The sequence below is a fragment of the Lactuca virosa genome, chromosome 4 (assembly GCF_052849685.1).
Source record: "Lactuca virosa cultivar CGN04683 chromosome 4, Lactuca_virosa_CGN04683_v6, whole genome shotgun sequence".
Taxonomy (NCBI): domain Eukaryota; kingdom Viridiplantae; phylum Streptophyta; class Magnoliopsida; order Asterales; family Asteraceae; genus Lactuca; species Lactuca virosa.
Genome location: NC_136429.1, coordinates 364,961,358 through 364,975,603, shown reverse-complemented (window position 1 = coordinate 364,975,603; position 14,246 = coordinate 364,961,358).

The window sequence follows — 14,246 nt, the reverse complement described above, 5'->3', positions numbered from 1 at the left end:
CTTCGTCCTGATTACTGGTGGCCCTGCATGAAGCGGGATGTAGCCTGGTACGTCGAGAGATGCCTGACCTGCAGGAAGGTCAAGGCCGAGCACCAGAGGCCTCACGGCAAGACCCAACCGTTGGATATCCCTATGTGTAAATATGAAGATATTACTATGGATTTCATCACGAAGCTTCCCAGGACCGCACGGGGAGTGGATTCGATTTGGGTCATCATGGATCGATTGACCAAGAGTGCCCATTTCATACCTATCCAGGAGAGCATCTCGGCCGAGAAGTTGGCCGATATCTACATCCGAGAGGTAGTAGCTCGACACGGAGTGCCAATCTCCATGATTTCTGACAGAGACGTCCGGTTCACTTCCAGATTATGGAAGAAGTTTCCCGACGAGTTGGGTACTTGTCTGCACTTTAGCACCGCTTTTCACCCGCAAACGGATGGTCAGAGCGAGCGGACCATCCAGAATTTGGAGGATATGCTGCGGGCATTTGTTTTAGACTTCGATGGTAGCTAGGATACCTACCTTCCCTTGGCAGAGTTTTCCTACAATAATAGCTACCACGCGAGCATCGACCGTCCTCCCTTCGAGATGTTGTACGGGAGGAAGTGCAGGACCCCGATTTGCTGGGGTGAGGTTGGGCAAAGAGTCATGGGGAGTATCGAAGTGGTACTCAAGACGACGGAGAGGATCCAGCAGGTCTGGAGCAGGCTTCAGACTGCTCAAAGTCGGCATAAAAGTTATACCGACAAGCGTCGTTCGGACCTGGAGTTCCAGGTCGGGGATATGGTACTCCTGAAGGTGTCACATTGGAAGGGTGTCATCCGGTTCAGGAAGCGGGGCAAGTTAGGCACCAGGTACATCGGTCCATTTAGGGCTGCTTCCCGGGTGCGTAAGGTGGCATATAGGCTGGATCTGCCAGTCGAGCTCAGTCAGATTCATAGTACCTTTCACGTCTCCCAGCTACGGAAGTGCCTGGTAGACGGCTCTGCAGTGGTGCCTCTGGAGGATATTCAGGTGGATGACAGCCTGAACTACATTGAGCGACCAGTAGCTATCCTCGACAGGAAGTCGAAGGATCTGAGGAACAAGAGGGTCGAGCTGGTGAAGGTGCAATGGCAGCACCGCAAGGGTTCAAAATTGTCACACCCCCAAACCAGAACGGCGGAAACGTTCGGGGGCGGATGACATCATGCTCAGTATCATAACCATAGTGAAGAAAGCTAAACACAACCATCATAGATATAATTTAAAAGGTTACATTGTTTCCAAAATACATGTTTCCAAACAAATTACATATGATGATAAAATGTTGCAAAAGAATCTACGCCTTAGTGTCTTGACTTCAGAAATCTTGTAGTTACCTGATTCACTGATTACCTGAGAATACAAGTTGTTTTGAAAAGAGAGTATCAGCATAAAGCTGGTGAGTGCATAAGCGATTTATAAAGAAAATAAATGTTGCTTCCTTAAAGTTTTGTTACCAGAAAATCCAATATTTTCTGAAAGGTTTGTTGCAATTTTAACCGAAATAAGGCTTGGTACGAGTAAGAAAATCGTCGCACTTATATGTGTAATTTTATGTTTAAGTAAAACCCCTTTTTATGAAAAGGTCGTAGAAATTCCGTGAATCGCATGTTTTATTAATACTCCGTGCGAGGTGTTATAACCATACTAAAGACTATAAGGCCTTGTATGCTACGTTCTTTAGGCGTCGGAAAGTTATGACACTTGTCACCCCAGACCTGCCAGTCTAGCTGCAAGCAGCTTAGGTGCGGGTTTGTCAGACCCAGTATAGATCTATACACAACTATCACGTTCTCCCTCCCGGAGATTCTGATTATAACTACAGGACTTTCTTGTGGTACTTAGAAGTACCCCGAAGGAGAATGTCTCGCGAGTTTAATTAATACAAGATCACATAGTGTGCAATGAAATATTTGTTTTGTAAGTCGATTGAGTTACTGTTTCTTTGTCGAACGAAGTACTCAAACTATACCTGTTATAGTTTATCAAAAAGTGTTGCGTGTGTTTGGATGAAACCTTTTTATGCAAGTCATTGTATTTCCATAAATCGACATTTGAAATGATAAGTGTAAACCATATACACACCTTGCTCAGCATGTTACAAGGTGTAGGAAAACTCTTAAACATGTATTAGATAGTTTTAAAAGAAATGTTAAGTTTAGGTTGGGTAAAATAGCCCGTGAACAGATCACAACTTTGCTGTTGTAAGCTGTCCAGCTCGGTTTCAAATGTGTTTTGGTATTTTGAACTTGTATTCTCCCCCTGAACACTAAAGAAAACGTAAAAATGTAGGGGTATGAACTCACCGGGAAAGTGCATGATTTGAAAAAAACAAGATTTTCTCGGGCGGCACCTCGACCGGAAAGTGGCGAATTTTTCGGGAATTTCGGAGCTTCGGACCTTCGTCGGGACTTAGATATGAAACCGGGACTTCGGGATATTACTTGCACGCAAAACGAGGTAAAAACGCAAGAGAAGGAGAGAAAATAAGCAATGGAACCCGGAACTCTCGCATCCCTTTTATAGGGGATGGAACCCTCGCGTACGCGGGGCGTACCTGCGGAGTTACGCGGCGCGTACCAGACGTCATGCGTGACCGCATCCTTGGTCGCCGTTCTTCGGATTGAACAGGGGCATAGAGGCGTAGAGGGGCGACGTGGACGATCCGAAGCCTAGCACCCGAGTACGCTGGGCGTACGAGGGTACGCTGGGCATCGTCTCGGTTTGTGTACCTCGAACTTGTAAAATCCGTAACTTTTGCATACGAGCTCCGTTTTTGATGTTCTTTATATGAACGCGTAGGTGAGAATGTACTCTACAACTTTCATTTAGACTCCGTCGGCTAGTTTTGACTTTATTTTTAATAATATATTTTTAACAGGCCAGGACAGGATAAATCCGTTAAAAATTCATAAATTCTTCATCTGATGTCCGTTTTCGTCTGTCTTTTTACCGTTGTACTACTATTGTCGAGATCTTCCATTCTCGTTTAGGTTACGTCGGCTAAAAATCGTTCGATTTTTATTTCGAGTTTTTAACTGTCTACTGTTGTTCTGAAACTTATAAAAATCATAACTTCCTCATACGAAGTCAGATTTGAACGTTCTTTTTATGTATGCTCACGGTTTGTTATTTTCTACGACTTTCGTTTAGATACTTAAGGCTAAAAAGTCTTTTATTGAAATTTCACTTTTTACGCTCAACAGTGTTTTACCGGTTTAGTCGCGAATCTTTGATTGGTCATAACTACTTCGTTATAACTCGGATTTGAGTGTTCTTTATATTTCTGAAAACCTTGACACGATATCTAACATTTTATGTATCCCAATTGAGACTTTTGAACATTTCATTGACTTGGAATATCGGGTTGTCACAAGAATGGACTTGGGAGCCGGAGGATGAGATGAGGGAGCACTACCCCGAGCTTTTTCCAGATGCAGCAGCAGACTTCCAGGACAAAGTCTAAAATAAGCGGGGGAGATTTGTAATGCCCGGTTCCTGGTACGTATCTTAAATAAAGAATATTTGTATTTTATACTAGGACTCGACGAGTTTGAGGCTCAACTCCTCGAGTACGGGCGGATTTTTGGATGCGGATGGAAGAGCCTACTCGCCGAGTCGAAAGCCCCGACTCGACGAGTTGACCTGTCTGGGTGAAACCCTAAATTTTAGGGTTTGCATCCTATTTTAACACATTAACCAGCCTCCCATGCAGCCCTCATCGTCTCCCTTAGTCCAGAAAACCCTAACTCGTGACCCTTGAGCTTTTACAAGTGTGTGAGTCATTTTTGAGAGCGTTTGTGTGATGTTGAAGCTAGAGGAGAAAGAAGGAGAAAGAAGGTTCAAGGGAGCAGTAGATCCAGGGTTCAAGCTCCATTTCCAGTCCCTTTAAGGTATAAAGTTGCTTCCTTGACTTCTCTATTGCTAGATCTCTCTATATTTGAGTTTAGGGCCATCTTTTGGCAATTTTGTGAACCTTTTTGAGTATGGAGTGTAATATGAAGTTGTAACTTCAGATCCAGATCCCTTTCAGCCCCTTTAGCCATAAAGTTTATGAAATTATCATGCTTTAGCCCTTTCCTTTGGCCTAGACTTCATTTTAGACTTGGAAATGGTGTTTTTGGCTCATAACACTTTGCATGCACATAAAGTTTGTAACTTTATGTGCAATATCGACCCTAGAAGGTTAGATCTATGTTCTCGATGCATTAAACCCGACTGAAATCGACTTGGTAGACTTGGACTTTGGGGAACTCGGCGAGTCGCTCATAGAACTTGGCGAGTCGGGTTATGGTTCCCCAACCTTTTCTGTTCTGATTGATCTGGTTGAAGTCTAGAAGAGGACTCAACAAGATGGACCTGAAGACCAAAGAACTCGACGAGTTCAAGGATGAACTCGGCGAGTTCAAGACAATGTCCCAACTAATATGAAGAAGGACTCGACGTGTTCAAGGATGAACTCGGCGAGTCGATGAGAAAATGTTCCGGTCTGTATGAAGGAGAACTCGACGAGTCCAAGGAAGGACTCAACGAGTTCAAGTGGAAAGTCTTGATTCTGTCATAAGGAGAAACTTGGCGAGTTAGAGGGTAACTCGACGAGTCCGATCGCGAATTCGAGTTTCTCTGAATTATGGAACTCGACGAGTTGATGGATCAACTCGGCAAGTTGAGTCAACCAGGATGTTGACTTTGACCAAGGTGTTGACCTTGACTTTGATTTTGACCTGAGTTGACCCTTGAAAGGGGTATGAGTATGAAATGGTAATTAAGTAAGGTTGTTATGTGTAGGAATTTGAGAGGAGTCGATTCCAGCGCCGAGGACAGTTCAGTTACTTCACGACATTGAGGTGAGTTACCTTCCAGTAGAAGTGGGTCTAAGGCCACAATGTCGGCCTACTAATAGGAGATGGTTGTTAGATGATTGTCTTTGTGATAATTATCTGGTATGTTATGATATGTATTGGTATGCTATGATGATATGTGATAATAGTAGAAAGGGTAGGATAGACCCTAGTACCGGTCGATAGGGCCGAAGGGGTATGCCAGCACCCGAATAAGCTAGGCAGTATATGATTTATATGTTATGCACTACGATGCTATGTGGTAGAAGTAGGGGGTGAAATAGTCCTCGGTACCGGTCGACAGGACCGAAGGGGTAGGCCAGCACCCTGATATGTTAGGCAAGTTACCGGTTGAAAGAGACTGAAGGGGTAGTCAGTACCCAGATGTGTTAGACAGTATGTGTTATGTATGGTATGTGGTATGATGGGGGAACTCACTAAGATTTGTGCTTGCAGTTTTCAGTTTTGTTTTCAGGTACATCTTCTTCGAAGGGGAAGGAGTTGGCACGGTAGCAGCGCATCTCACATACACACAGGATTTCCGCATTATGAGATTCTTGGGATTGTACTCTGACATTATTACTATTTTATGATATGGTTTTGAGACACGTGACTATGGTTTTATGAAATGATATGAATCGATGATGTTTTTCAGTAAACTGTTTTATAAGTTACTTAATTAAAAACAAAATTTTTGGTCTTAAAAATTGGGATGTTACATCATAGTCAACAAGTCATATCGAAAGATAATATATTCGATCCAATCCTTAAGCAATGTCACTGACCAAGTCTGACAGTCAGAAAAGTTCAAGAGGCATTAGATTTTCAAATGAATTTTCTTTAAAAAAGAAATAGTTTAGTTTGTTTTAAATTTGATAAATTAAGCATTATAAGTGTTAATTCAATTTGGAAATTATTAAGTGGAGAACTTAATATATGATGGAGATTAGTCATTTCAATTAGCTTATCACTGTTTTCTCCTTTTCCATGTTTGGAACCCACTTCCTGAGTATTAATTTACTCAAACCTTCACATTCGGTCATACTCTTGGAAGTATGTAAGTGATTTAAGACTATCATGAGTATTAGTGGGTTGTTCATAGTGATTGGGCATAGCATAGAGATTACGTTAACACTCATGAGTACTTAATAGAGATTTAAGTAGTGGAACAACCCACACTTAGAGATTACTTCATGGATACAGTCACGAGTAATTCTAAAACTATAATATACACTATTCTTCAAACCAAGATTCATGTGGGATTTTGCTCTATAATTCTGTTATGTATTGGTTTACTCCATTGTTATCCATAAGTGGTAGTAATAAATGGTATGTCCATGTGTGACATGATGAAGTAGACAAAAACTATGTGGGTGAAGTTTATTTGATCCTTTTGCCTTAACAGGAGAATATATCTATATGGGTTCCTCGATGATTTTGTGTTGACATATAAAGTGCTTGGCCGAGCCCTGGCTGAAATTGGTGTGTTCATTTTAGTAGTCAGATTCAATATTCACAAATCTATATCGGGAAACATAATCTTGAATTCTGAGATTAACCATTATCCATGTCTCGAATTCATATAGAGATCTTGTAAAACAAAGGAGTAGTTGATTACTTATCTAAGGGTTGAATCCTGATTAGACCAGAGTTTGGTAATTGCATTGGATGGCTAACTCTCTGTTGATTATTAGAGAAGTATTGGACCTTGTATAGTTGATGACTTGTCTAAATGGGAAACTGTTGGAAAGAGTGTCCAAGGTCATTAACTATTAGTAATATTTCTAATAATAACAGGGTCCTTTTGGGTTTCCCTCAATGCCCAAATTAAGTAGAATAAATAAAGAAGAAATTAGTTTATTAATTGTTATGGTTTAACAATTAATTAAAAACTAACTGAAAAAACATTTTTGGAATTAATTAAGCAATTTAATTAATTAAATGGTTGGATATTGATTAATCAATAGTTGGTTAATTGGAATATTCCAGAACCCTTATGGAATTAGGGTTTAGACGAAAATCACAGCATCCCATATGGGATGGAGGTGAATTTCAAATTTGCCTCCCATCCCACATGAGATGAAGGACAAAACCTAGGAAGGAATCCAAGGCTATAAATAGGGTCTTAGTGATCTCATTCGTCCTTGCACATTGGTTTGAAATATTCGCCAATCATTATGCCTCCCACTATAGGGACGATTTCTAACCCTATTAGGGTTTGTGAAATTGACCCTTCTGTTGTGCATGATTGTGTGTTTAGATGCATATATATATATATATATATATATATATATATATATATATATATATATATATATTTTAACATCCCGAATCCCAGGTATAAATTTAAAGCTTTTATATTCATATTATTAGGGCAACTCAACGAGTTGGAGGCCCCAACTCGTCGTGTAGAACTTGGTCAGCCCGCGTGAAGAACCTACTCGACGGGTTGGTGGACCCAACTCGATGAGTAGAGGTTGTGCTTGGAAACCCTAGTTTTTAGGGTTTTCACCCTATTTAAAGTACCTTAAGTCCTCCCCCAACCTCCCTTACCACCTTCACGTCCAGAAGCAAACCCTAATCGAGCTAACCTCCTAGTTTGAGTGTGTGTGAGGCTAAAGAGTGTGTATTTGGTGCTTTTCTTGAAGAGACTTGAAGATTGAGAAGCTTGGAACGAGAAGGAGCTTGTAGATCCAGTATCTACTTCGTTTTGGCATTCATTTGAAGGTAAAAAGTCATTACCTTGATCATATTCTTGGTAGATCTCTCCATTCAAAAGTTTAGGGCCTTTTTAGCCACTTTGGATCCATTTTTGGATGTTGAGCATGATCTGAAGTTGTAACTTTAGATCTGGACTTCTCTAGGCCCCCATAGTCATAAAGTTATCGGCTTTATCTAGCATCAGCCTTTCTTCATGCCCTAAACCTCTTCCTAAGACTGGTTTGGGTGGTTTAGCCTCTTGATGCCTTGCATGCACGTAAAGTGTCACACCCCGGCCGTCGGCGGAAACACCGGGCGGTGTAACGTCATTTCTCGTATCATAGTTATCAACTTCCTGAAAACACCTGCAATTTAAAATATACGTCAACATAAAGTTGGTGAGTTCACAGGTTTTGACTCCATAAAATAATACATTTTCCAAGTTCAAAAGTATAGTTTTGAAAGTATCATTTTGACTCTCCAACGTTTAGTGTATATATATATATATATATATATATATATATATATATATATATATATATATATATATATCCTAGGTATAAAATTTTACTTACCAAATAAGTAGTTTCCCTATAAGTCTCATATACTATGAATATAAGTGTTTGTAATTTCATACAAATGAAAGTTGCTACGTATAAATCTTATTTCAATTCTATACGAGTAAAACCGCTACGTATAAATCTATTTCAGTTCTATACGAGTATGTGTGTTAGGTATAATTATCTACTTAATATACAAGTAGTACCTAGGGTATAAGTAGGGGGAAACTTATACTTAACATTAATACTTGTATACGACAAAGTATAATGTTTCTAACAAGTTGCTACCATGAGTCTGTAACCGTTGCTTGATAACAAAACCTCTGACAAAACACACTCATGATTTACCATGAGAAACAATACACTCATGATTTACCATGAGAAACAATACCGCGCACTTCATCGACGTCGGAATAATAACAAATAAAAGGAACGGATCTTCACTCGCTTGTCTTGGGTTGTAATTAACAACCACGAGTGGGGTCGTCAACCCGTATCTTATTCATACACGACTTCCTCGCTCACACGGGATTAACGGTTACAGGTCAGAGAACTTCCACTAAGATCCCCAATCTTAGTTGATGAATGAGGTAGCTCATGTAGACTTTGACGGCGTTCTATAGTCCTAACAACAAAAGCATTTTCGTGTCTAAAACCCTAAGTTATTAGACTATGCTCTTAAACATTACTCCTAACTTCATAACATTCAGGCAGTATAACAGCTATATCTTGAGGTAAAACCAGGTTTTATCTTGACATAAAACCAACAATAACATACAGGTTTTATCTTGACATAAAACCAACAATAACATACAAGATACCTGGTTTTATCTTGACATAAAACCAACAATAACAACATACTTATCAATTTCATATAGAACTTCCGAGTATAACTCTGGAACTATATCGCACACAAAATATATATAGAATCCTAAGTATAACTCAAGATCTACATTAGTATACTACTATAACAATAACATGTTAACAACTTTATGATAGTTGTATACTTTCAGATACGAAATAACTATATCCCGGTTATTATAACTATCTACGTTGATACTAATATACTATCATATAGACATAATGATAACGTATATATAATATTTAGCATGCGTTTTCCCCCGAAATATTAGAAAGTGGGGCCGTGAAACTCACCCTAGTAGCGCGATCCATGATTTCGACAGGTTCTTCTACAAAGTTGAGTTTGGTATTGACTTGTATCTCGTCAAGAGGTACAACAAGAGTGTCATCAGATAGACATCTTTTGACACGTGAAAAACATCGTGTGAACTGCTTAGCTCTTGAGGTAACTTCAGTTGGTATGCGACAGAACCAATTCTTGCTAGAAAAAGGTCCTATATATCGTGGGTTTAGTTTGCCTCGTTTCCTGAATCGAATTACGGCTTTCCAAGGAGAGAACTTCAACATTACTTTATCTCCAACTTGGATTTCTAAAGGCTTACGTCTTATGTCAACATAGCTCTTCTGACGATCACGTGCTGCCTTTAATCGATCCTTAATTTGCACGATCTTTTGAGTTTGTCTCGTGGATTATTTCTGGCTCAGCACATAAGGTATCACCTATATGTTCTCTGGCCAATTGTGTGTCTCCAACTTCTCAGTGCAAAAACTACACCTTCCAATTCAAGGTCATACGTAGTGTAATTATTCTCATGCACCTTAATTTGTCGTGATGCGTAGGCGATAACTTTTCCTCTTTGCATCAACACACATCCCAATCCTTGATTTGATGTGTTGCAGTATATGACGAAATCTTCTGTCCCGTCTGGGAGGGATAGGATTGGTGAACTACACAACATTTGTTTTAGTTTCTGGAAAGCAGCTTCTTGTTTTTCTTTCGTGTTGAACTTCATATCTTTCTGTGTTAGCGTTCTAAGCGGCTTGGCTACCTTGAAGAAATTATCTATGAATCTACGGTAGTAGCCAACAAGCCCTAAGAATTGACGCACTTCTGTTGGTGTCTTCGATGCCTCCTAATTCTTAATTTCTTCAATCTTGGAAGGTTCGACATGAATCCATTTGTTACTAACTACATGTTCTAAAAATTTGTACTTCTCTAATCCAAAATTCACATTCAGAGAATTTGGCGTACAACTTTTCTTTTCTTAGTAGTTCCAAGATTATTTGCAAGTGTTGACCGTGTTCTTCCTTGGTTCGTGAATATATCAATATATCATCGATAACTACTATCACGAATTTATCCAAGTACGGTTTGCAAACACTATTCATGAGGTCCGTGAACATTGTTGGAGCGCTGGTCAATCCAAAGGCATAACTAAGAACTCTTAATGACCATACCGAGTCCTAAATGTTGTTTTCGGAACATCGTCTTCTTGTACTCCGAGTTGATGGTATCCTGATCTGAGATCTATCTTTAATCTTCTAGAATCTTCAGGTGTTTTAGTCTATCAAACACCGTATCCAAGTTTAGTTGTGCATCGGTCTGACCAAAATTAAACATAGGTGATCAGTCTATGTTTAGTTGTGGTTCGTACCATGTACAATAAAACTCGACTAAGTAGTTTGACCTAAAACCTTGCGTTGAATTCTTATCGAGGGTTTGGGTTTTCTATATTTTTGGGTTATATACATGTGTTCTCATCGCGGGACTAAGTTCATACATAACTCTATGTCTTTGTGTTTGTTGTATTCACGAATATTATTAATTATTGTTTGTTACTTCAGGTCTAGCTGATAAGGCACCGGCCAGTCAGGACAGTCGGTGGGCAGGATCATTTTAGCATATAGCCGTTCTGAAATCCAGCAACCCAAATCGACATATCTATCCTTGTCACCGCTCCCGTAAGTAGTCCTTCAGTAGTATAATTACTAATACTTTTTATTTGTAGGTTAAGGGATATACCTAAACCTAACAGAGTAAGCCCTAAACTATAGTCGTGCTTTCCTAAGAAAGTACTAATTCACTATAGTTAATAGCTCTGATACCAATCTGTCACACCCCGGCCGTCGGCAGAAACAACGGGCGGTGTAACGTCATTTCTCGTATCATAGTTATCAACTTCCTGAAAACACATGAAATTTAAAATATACGTCAACATAAAGTTGGTGAGTTCACAGGTTTTGACTCCATAAAATAATACATTTTCCAAGTTCAAAAGTATAGTTTTGAAAGTATCATTTTGACTCTCCAACGTTTAGTATATATATCCTAGGTATAAAATTTTACTTACCAAATAAGTAGTTTACCTATAAGTCTCATATACTATGAATATAAGTGTTTGTAATTTCATACAAATGAAAGTTGCTACGTATAAATCTTATTTCAATTCTATACGAGTAAAACCGCTACGTATAAATCAATTTCAGTTCTATACGAGTATGTGTGTTAGGTATAATTATCTACTTAATATACAAGTAGTACATAGGGTATAAGTAGGGGGAAACTTATACTTAACATTAATACTTGTATACGACAAAGTATAATGTTTCTAACAAGTTGCTACCATGAGTCTGTAACCGTTGCTTGATAACAAAACCTCTGATAAAACACACTCATGATTTACCATGAGAAACAATACACTCATGATTTACCATGAGAAACAATATCGCGCACTTCATCGACGTCGGAATAATAACAAATAAAAGGAACGGATCGTCACTCGCTTGTCTTGGGTTGTAATTAACAACCACGAGTGGGGTCGTCAACCCGTATCTTATTCATACACGACTTCCTCGCTCATACGGGATTAACGGTTACAGGTCAGAGGACTTCCACTAAGATCCCCAATCTTAGTTGATGAATGAGGTAGCTCATGTAGACTTTGACGGCGTTCTATAGTCCTAACAACAAAAGCATTTTCGTGTCTAAAACCCTAAGTTATTAGACTATGCTCTTAAACATTACTCCTAACTTCATAACATTTAGGCAGTATAACAGCTATATCTTGAGGTAAATCCAGGTTTTATCTTGACATAAAACCAACAATAACATACAGGTTTTATCTTGACATAAAACCAACAATAACATACAAGATACCTGGTTTTATCTTGACATAAAACCAACAATAACAACATACTTATCAATTTCATATAGAACTTCCGAGAATAACTTTGGAACTATATCGCACACAAAATATATATAGAATCCTAAGTATAACTCAAGATCTACATTAGTATACTACTATAACAATAACATGCTAACAACTTTACGATACTTGTATACTTTCAGATACGAAATAACTATTTCTCGGTTATTATAACTATCTACGTTGATACTAATATACTATCATATAGACATAATAATAACGTATATATAATATTTAGCATGCGTTTTCCCCCGAAATATTAGAAAGTGGGGCCGTGAAACTCACCCTAGTAGCGTGATCTATAGAATCTAAACGGTCAGAGGCTCGTCGTAGTCAGGCTCGGGAAGGAAAACGGCCTTCGGAAACGAGAGAGAAAGAAAGTAGAAGGTGTAATGAAAGAATGGGTCTCTATTGCTATTTATAGGCTGATTTTGGCCCTCTCACGTCGTGAGAATCAAGACTCACGTCGTGAGTCATCGCAAGAGTCATCCCGTAGTCTTCCCAGGTGTTTTCTAGCCTCGATCCGTGTCCTGCAGCGTCCTCACGTCGTGAGTAATCCTTGCTCACGTCGTGAGATTTTGGGTTATCATTCCATAGACTTCTAGCTTCGAAATGTGGCGTTTTGACTCCTCACGTCGTGAGTTTTTATGCTCACGTCGTGAGTCCAGTCAGATTAGGGTTTCTGACACGTGTCGTGCTCTCGGACAGCTGTAACTTCGAAAGGTCATAACTTTTGCATATGAACTCCGTTTTTGACGTTCTTTATATGAACGCGTAGGTATTTACGAGTACTACAACTCTCTTTTAGACTCCAATAGCTAATTCTAAGTCTATTTTAAATTCCTCTTATTATATAGATTTTTAGTGTTCGGTTTATCATAACTTCTTCACGCGAAGTCAGATTTAGACGTTCTCTATATTTTTGGAATCGTACGGACGTATACTTTGAGTTGTATCATAAAAGTTCATACTTGTATTAGAATTTATCACGAATTACATAGTAAGTTTGTCACTTTACTAGTTTAACAAAATCACATTACATGATTGGCATAATCACATGTGATTGTTATTGACCTAATTTTGACGGGTGTTACATAAAGTTAGCAACTTTACGTGGTAAATACACCCTAGGAAGCTAGATCTTTAGTTTGGAGCCTTGGTTTAGCTTAAAAGCGTCTGAATGAGAAAAGGGTTGAAGGAACTCGACGAGTTGCATAGCCAACTCGACGAGTTGGTTAGGGTTTTCCTGAACCCTCTGGACACTGCATGGACTCGACGAGTTGTTTGGTAACTCGGCGAATCGACTCGATTTTTCGGTCTCTGAGTTTTGAAGGAACTCGATAAGTCAGTAGATGAACTCGACGAGTTGGGTCAACATGGACTGTTAACCTTGACCGTTGACTTTGACTTTGACCAATGGTTGACCAAGTTTGACTTTTAAGGGTACTTTGGTAATTTGGGTCTTGATGGAATTGGTCCTATGATGATTGTAGGTGTTTGAGTTTAGAGCTGTGTTTGGGAGTTTGACATTATCATTCGGTGCTACTTGTAAGGTGAGTTCTTCTCACTATATCAACAGGGTCTAAGGCACCAAGGCCAACCCTTTATGGTTTGTATCCTGGTTATAGGATGATGTTATGTTAGTGATCTGTTAGACCTGTATCCTAGTTATAGGATGATGTTATGTTAGTGATCTGTTAGATCTGTATCCTTGTTATAGGATGATGCTATGTTTAGTGATCGGTTAGATCGGTATCCTGATATATAGGATGATGCTATGATTAGTGATATGTTAAATCTGTATGATTATATGTACATGCTAACTATCGTATGATATTTATGTGTTGATTGTGTGATTGGGGGTTGAGTTGAGGCGGTCCTGCTTTGTACTCTAGGCCAACATACCCAGGGCGGCCCGGATAGACTGCAGACCCGGTAGGGCGTACTAGTCAGGTCGAAGGCCCGAAGAATGGTCCAGACAGGATGAAGGCCCAGAAGGGCGGACCAGACATGCTGAAGGTTCTGAGAGTGGGCCAGATAGACTGAAGGCC